Consider the following 7500-nt stretch of genomic DNA (forward strand, 5'->3'; position numbering starts at 1 on the left):
AGCAAGGACTCCCTCCCTCCCCTCACTCCCCACCCTCACACGCCTGGCACCTCTCCCCATCCCCTCCCCAAACCCCGGCCCGGCGTGTGACTCCCCCCCTCCCCCCCGCCGCCACCAAAGCCCACCACACGGCGAGCTACAAACTCCTTCCCGTTGAACAGTACCATCTTAACCTCTCTCACCCACCTTTACCCACCTTGCTAAACCCACCATTTCGACCCCCGCCGGCAAACTTTACTTGAACAGCCTCAGAATCCACATAATAACATACATCCCCAGCGGGATTCGAACCCGCGGCCTCTGGATTAGAAGTCCAGCGCGCTATCCACTGCGCCATGGGGACTAGTGGGAGAGAAGGGAAACCGAGAGCGTGCGGAGTGTCGGGGTCGACGACTGAGGCACGAGTCTCTCTCTCTCTCTCTCTTACTGTTTTATCATCATCTCTCTTTCTCTCTTTTCCGTGTACTGCGTTTTAGAATATCTCGCTCCTTCTCTCTCTCTCTCAGTTTGACTTCTATTTTCGTATTTGCAACGCGTGGTGGATACGAGTGAACGTCTGTACGTTTCTCTAAGCGTTCCTTGTTCGTTTTGAGTCAAGTTCTCACCGAGATGTTTGTGTGTGTGTGTGTGTGTTTCGTCCTCTCTCTCTCTCTCTCTCTCTCTCTCTCTCTCTCTCTCTCTCTCTCTCTCTCTCTCTCCCTCCCTCTCTCTAACATTGTATTTTTTTCTTCCTGTGTTCTTGTCTTGATATTCTTCGTGTCTTTGGCGAACGAACTTGATTTCTTGTAACAAGTACTATATTAAACGTTTTTTCTGACTACTATCATTGTAATTTTCACTATTTTCACTTACTATTTCAATAATACTCATATTCATTATCGCTACTACCATTTATAATTATTACTATTATAATATATATGGGTTTTAATTAATAGGCTTTACTATTTCTCCTCTCAAAAGCTTACTACTTCGAAATTCATTAATTTCGTCATCTAATTCCTGTATGTATTAGCATTGCTCTTGCAGAATTTTGAAGTTGTAACAGTTCTTACTCGTAATATCGAACACACGCAAACCATCACCTACAGTCATTAATGTCAATTCCATGACCTTTAAATGTCAAAAGTTCAAAATTTTAGTTCATTACAATAAGTGTCTGTCTGGCTCAGTGAGCTCTCCCTCCCGTGTCTCTGCCTCTGTTTTTTTTAGGCAAACTCTTGATGCTCACTCTCTCCTGTTTTGGGACTTACATGCATACATACATACATACATACATCCACACATATATACTGTATAATATATATATAAACTTATATACATACACACACACAGACATACATACACACACACGTACACACGAATATATATATATACATATATATATAAATATATATATATATAAATATATATATAAAATATATTTATAAATATATATATAAATATATATATAATCTATTTATTTAGTGTGTGTATATCATTATGTGTGTGTGTGTGTGTAGGATTATATATTTATATAAATATATATGCATCTATATAAACATGCATATATATATATAAACATATGTATATTCATATATATAAATCACTCTCTCTCTCTCTCTCTTTATATAATATATATATAATATATATATAATATATATATATACACGTACACACGAATATATATATATATAAATATATATATATAATTTATTCATTTAGTTGCGTGTACATTATATATATATATATATATATATATATATATATAATGTGTGTTTGTGTGTGTGTATGTACAATATATATATATATATATATATATATACACACAGATGTGTATATATATATATATATATATATATATACGCATTTACATGTATACAAATGTGTATATATATATAAATAAATACACATGTATATGCATATATACAAATGTATATATATATATACATACATATATGTATATAAGCTGTACATACAGTATATATATATATATATATATATATATATATATATGTGTGTGTGTATGTAAGCACACAACCACACACACACACACATATGTATCTTACACACACATACATATATATACACATAAACACACACACACACACACACATATATATATATATATATATGTGCATCTATAAATATACATCTATATACGCATATGATATAATAGACATATAATGTAGGTGCATGTACGTATATTGATGTAGATATATATATATTATATATATGTATTATATGAATATATATATTATATATATGCGCGCGCGCGCACACACACACACACAAACAAACACACACGTGTGTGTGAAGATAAGTATGTACCCTTCTGGAACTCCCATATCTGTGTTGATTTATTAGCATAAATATGGGAGAGCTTCCAAGATCACAGGGGGATCACATTTATCTCAGCAATAATCTTGAAGACAGATGACAGAGCCATTAAAGATACCCCCCTCCTCTATTAGGAGATACTTTACCATGGTGGGGGTGGGGGGTTTAAGGGCTTGTGGTCCTAAATATATGGGGGAAGAAAATGGTTCCCAGGCCAATCAAAGCCTCCTGTGGCTAATTTCATCTTGGCCTAGGATAAACTTTTCCATATGTTTACTTTGTGTGACAACCTGTGATAATAGGTATCTGGATTCCTTAGAATGATGGTGTAGGTAGAATGCCATTAGGAACAAGCCCAGGTGTACTCACCTCCAGTTAGTTGTCCCGTAACTTCTAAAAATATTAGAGTATTAAATTTTCTTTGTCCCTATCACTAACTATTAGTTGCATTGGAGCCACCCAGCATACCTCCCTTGCTGGAGTCCATGGTCGGTGTGTGGGGTGGGTGTGCTGTGCAAGGTTCCTAGGCAGTAGCAGAACAATGTGAAGCCTTTGTAGTAGCCCTTTGCAATATCACCGATAGTGATGGCCAGGGGGATACATTAAGGACATTCTTGTGGAACATCTTGCGACTAATTTTCCAAGTTAGAGAAACTATTAGCAAGCCATTGCCTAAACAACCTTTCGCTGATGAAGCTTTGTATGAAGGTGTGCTTCATAAAATAGCATTATACTCCAAAGTAGTATTGTAAACTTTCTTGAAGTCAAGGTAACAAAGCTTACACGTGAAGTCATTGCATGAAGTTCTGCATAATATATAATGTCCTCCGTGGTTGATTTCATTTGACTAAAAACAAGCCTTTTTCTACAATTTTATCAAACTGTAGTTAACCACTTTCTCCGCCAGCTTACAGGTACAAGGTGCGAGAGAAATCGGCGGTATTCTTACCAAGTTTAAGCATGGGAATTAATATAACTTCTTTCCATAGTGTTTGCTCTGTGTTCCTCACATTCTGCAGAAACATTTCCAACTAGAACTGCAGAGAGATCTCCAGTGATATGAATCAAGTTGCATAAAAATACAACTCTTCTTTAAATAAAAATGGGTCTTTCCTGTTCTGTCTAGAAAATAGAGAAAATAAGCATTATAAACTAGTACCGAGATCTCTTCCATGGATTTAACGAGCTCATTTGCAACCTCGGTTTGGTGATAAATAAGGCATCTATCTTCAAAGCAGGTGAAGTTAAGGACCTGCCCACAGCTTTAGACCTCCAATATTGCCATACAGGCTTCCAGATGTGATTGATGGCTCTGAAAGGGCTCTTGAAAGATCAATAACTCATTACTCAATTTAGGTGGGACAAATCATCAGATGCGGAAATTTCCATATCCCGTGGGATTTATTAGATATCTAAGACTGATTTGTAGTGAAAAAGTGAAATACTCCTTATTTCAGTTGAAAGCTTTAAGGAAATCTGTACAGTAATTACAGCACCCGGTTCAAGACAGTTGTCAACTGTTCCATACTCTTTTCCATGCGACAGCTTAGGTTAGTTTGACATATAAATCCTGGCAGTGAAAACATTGTATGGATCTGGGTACGTATGTTTTTCATAAAAAAAAAAAAAAAAAAAAAAAAAAAAAAAAAAAAAAAAAAAAAAAAAAAAAAACACCAAACAAATTTTAACTGTCGAGGAAAGTTTGGCCACTCAAAATTCAAGAGAAATTAGAGTGGGTATTCTGTACCATCGCCCTTCTTTCTACAGAGAACATGTGATTGTCTTCAATTGACATTCGTAAAGCTAATCTTTCTTGTCTGGTGATGATACAGTAAAAGGTTATCACCTCTCTAGTGGACAATGATGTATCTCAATAGTATTGTAATTCGCAATAAAATGACCAAGTCATAACTGATACACTGTTAACTGTGTTTACCACATGTTTCAATACTTGAAGATCTCCGAAGTGGGACGAGGACACTTTTTCACCTGGGAGTCGTAGTGCATCATTCCTTACTGGAACCTCGCCAGTAATTCTCTGCTCTGGCTCCTCACTGGGAGCTAGCACTATCACCCCACCGCCACCACAAGCAGGTGGTTTCAAATAGAAGGAAAGACTCCAGGTGGCATTCTAGCCAGTGGGGTATAGAGGTAGTATGCAGGCTGGAATCAGTTTAAAATTAATAATGCAAATATACTGGCTTCCATTTTGATCAGGAACTAAACACTATGTCCTTTCTTTTTAACTATGAGGCTAAGGGGCATTTGATATATTTTATGGCGACACATATATTATACACGTCTTAAATTATCACACACTTACATCGGAAACATAGAATACATGGTGTAATCACGGCTCATGTGTTTAGAGATGCTTTAATTGATGGAATAAAGTAATCACTTCCAATCTGTATTCGGAGGCATGTTTCTAATTTCCCTTCAATTTGTCAAAAAAATATTTTCTTATACCAAGTTCAGTGTCAGCAGCTCACAGGGCTTAGTGTAACTGCCTTGGCTTTCGATCAGGTCTTCACTTCCCTTAGACATCAGAGTTATCTTGCAGCATGACATCACTGCAAGCCAGTCTGGACCCTCTTTTAGTTAGTTATGCCATGTAACCTGGTGAAGGAAGCACCAACTGGAGCTAGAGGCATCACTCTGAAGAGATAATTGATAAAAGAAAGTTTTGGAATGCTCCCCACTATACCTCTTGAATCCCTTTACTGGCCCTACCTTTAAAATGCCTGTAGCAATATGTTTCATCAGAAAATCTTATCTGATCTTAAGGCAAGACTAAATTATGGGAGACATGAGACTTTTGCCAATCATTTAATGCACAGGAAGGGTCACTCTCATCTGGTGAACACTTTACTTAAAGACTGCCGTCTCTAGATTATGTTGGCAAACTACACTCGTCTTGGGTTGTACATCAACAACAAGATCCGTGATGGATAACAGAAAACATAGACTGACAGAGCCGGCAGCAGTAGGCTACTCATCTACGACGGGCCATTTTGCTGTTTAACCGCTTGTGGCCATTAAGTTTTGATTTTGACCTCGGTGCCTTGGGTGTCTTAGCTGGGCGAATAATTGTGTTATGCAAAAATCAGTAAGAATATTTTAGTGATCAACAACTACCTGGTGAAATGCATTGGGTGACTATTTAGAGAACTGACAAATTGGTGTTCACTGAAATGGTTTTAGAGTTTAGGCATTAATGGAATACTGATGTTTATAGTATATAATTTATTATCAGTTTTAAGTACTATTAATATGCAGTTTTTACATGCATTTGTGGGTGATTGATTTTACGTGTATTTGTGTAAAATATAACACAAACACATATCGATTGATAAAGATATCAGTAGGTTAATACAAGCAATTGCAAAATTGCACCCAGGCGATGAAATGTGAAGAGTTAACATGTCCCTCTGATATCTCGGTCGTGTGAGTCATACAGTTCGTGTGACGAGATAAGGTACCAATGTGGCGAGAACTGGTGTGCTGACGGGTGTGTGTAGACAAGACTTACCCTGTATTTGTACAAGGGTCCGGTGACCTGGATCTTGGGCAGTTGAAATTCTCTCCAGCATTAGGTACACTTTTTTAAGGATTACTGTTTATCACAACAATGGTTAATGTTTTTACATTTACTGGGTAGTATATACATGTATTAATACAAAGGTGAATATTGGCTGTGTAAGCTTCTCATTTTGCGACAATGGATCATATATACACAAATGTGTTTGTATATGTCTATATATACACATATTGATACATACATACAAATATATATATAGATTACTAATACAAATGCATGTATATATATATATTGTTAATGCATATTATATATATATATATATATATATATATATATATATATATATATTTACATGTAAGCCCCCCACACACAAACACGTGTGTGTGATTAAAACCCACAAGGGAGTGAATATCATGCAAATAAAAGCAGAAAGGATAAAGCAAGTCGAGGCAGAAAATAGGAAGAGAAACAGAAAGACAAACCTACGAGTAAATAAAGTAAGAGAGAGAGAGAAAAAAAGAGAGAGAGAACCTACGTGCAATGTCGACAACCGCTGTTCAATCCAATCAAGTCAAAGGAGAATGGACTTTCTCGCTTCCTGATATAAAGGTCAATTCTGCGCGTGTTTACCAGCGGAGGTTACGACCCTCAATTGAACACGCCCGAGGTGCCAAAGGTACGACGATTCGCCAGAAAGATCAACGTGAATGAAAACAGATGTGTTCTTTTTGCCTTTTTATATTAGGAAATTCGAATCATGATTATTTTTCCAATTAAGGATATCAGTGAAATATTTGTGGTAATGATGTTATGCTTTTCTATGCGATGTCAACCGGGTCATATGGACGAAACTCTTTCATAAGCATATGCAGTTGATCTAAGCCTATTTACGTCGTTTACTTAAACTATATGAATATATAAGTTAATGAATAAATATACCTAATTATATGTAATATACATAAATTACATGTAATATATATATATATACATATATATGTATACATATATTAATATTCATATACAAACATTATTGTATACAGACATATGTATATACATACACACAGTATATATACACGTACATATATGTATGTACTTTGTATGTATGTATATACAAACATGCATATTTTATAGGTATATATTTGTATATATACATACACACATATATATTAAAGATACAAATAGAGATCTTACATAACGCTACGTATTCATATGTATATAATCATACATTTAAAAAAAAAATCTTACTGTGGCTGTTTTCTTTTTCATCTTTGTGAACACGATACTGTGTTTGTGTTTGCTTTATATATCTGTATATATATGTATATATATATGTATCTATATATGCATATATACATATACATATATGTACACATTTACATATACACATATATGTACACATTTACATATACACATATATGTATATAGTTATAAACACACACAATATATATACATATACATATAAATGTATCTTTGTATTTTTTTTTCTCTTTCTGTATGTGTATGTGTGTCTTTGCAATCTGTACATATATATGTATATATAATGCAATATACATATATATTTGTGTATAAATATATGCATGCATGTATTTTTGTGTGTATGCATATATATATATACACACACATATTTGCGTGTATACACTTGT

The 7500-nt window shown here is 35.1% G+C and overlaps 1 non-coding gene across 1 annotated transcript; it reads right to left on the bottom strand.

The window, feature by feature from the left end:
- Positions 1–270: 270 nt before the first annotated feature.
- On the bottom strand, positions 271–343 carry Trnar-ucu. Its single transcript has one exon. It is a non-coding gene; the product is annotated as a tRNA-Arg (tRNA).
- Positions 344–7500: the final 7157 nt, after the last annotated feature.

Source organism: Penaeus chinensis, chromosome 37 (genome assembly GCF_019202785.1).
Source record: "Penaeus chinensis breed Huanghai No. 1 chromosome 37, ASM1920278v2, whole genome shotgun sequence".
In the NCBI taxonomy this organism is placed as follows: domain Eukaryota; kingdom Metazoa; phylum Arthropoda; class Malacostraca; order Decapoda; family Penaeidae; genus Penaeus; species Penaeus chinensis.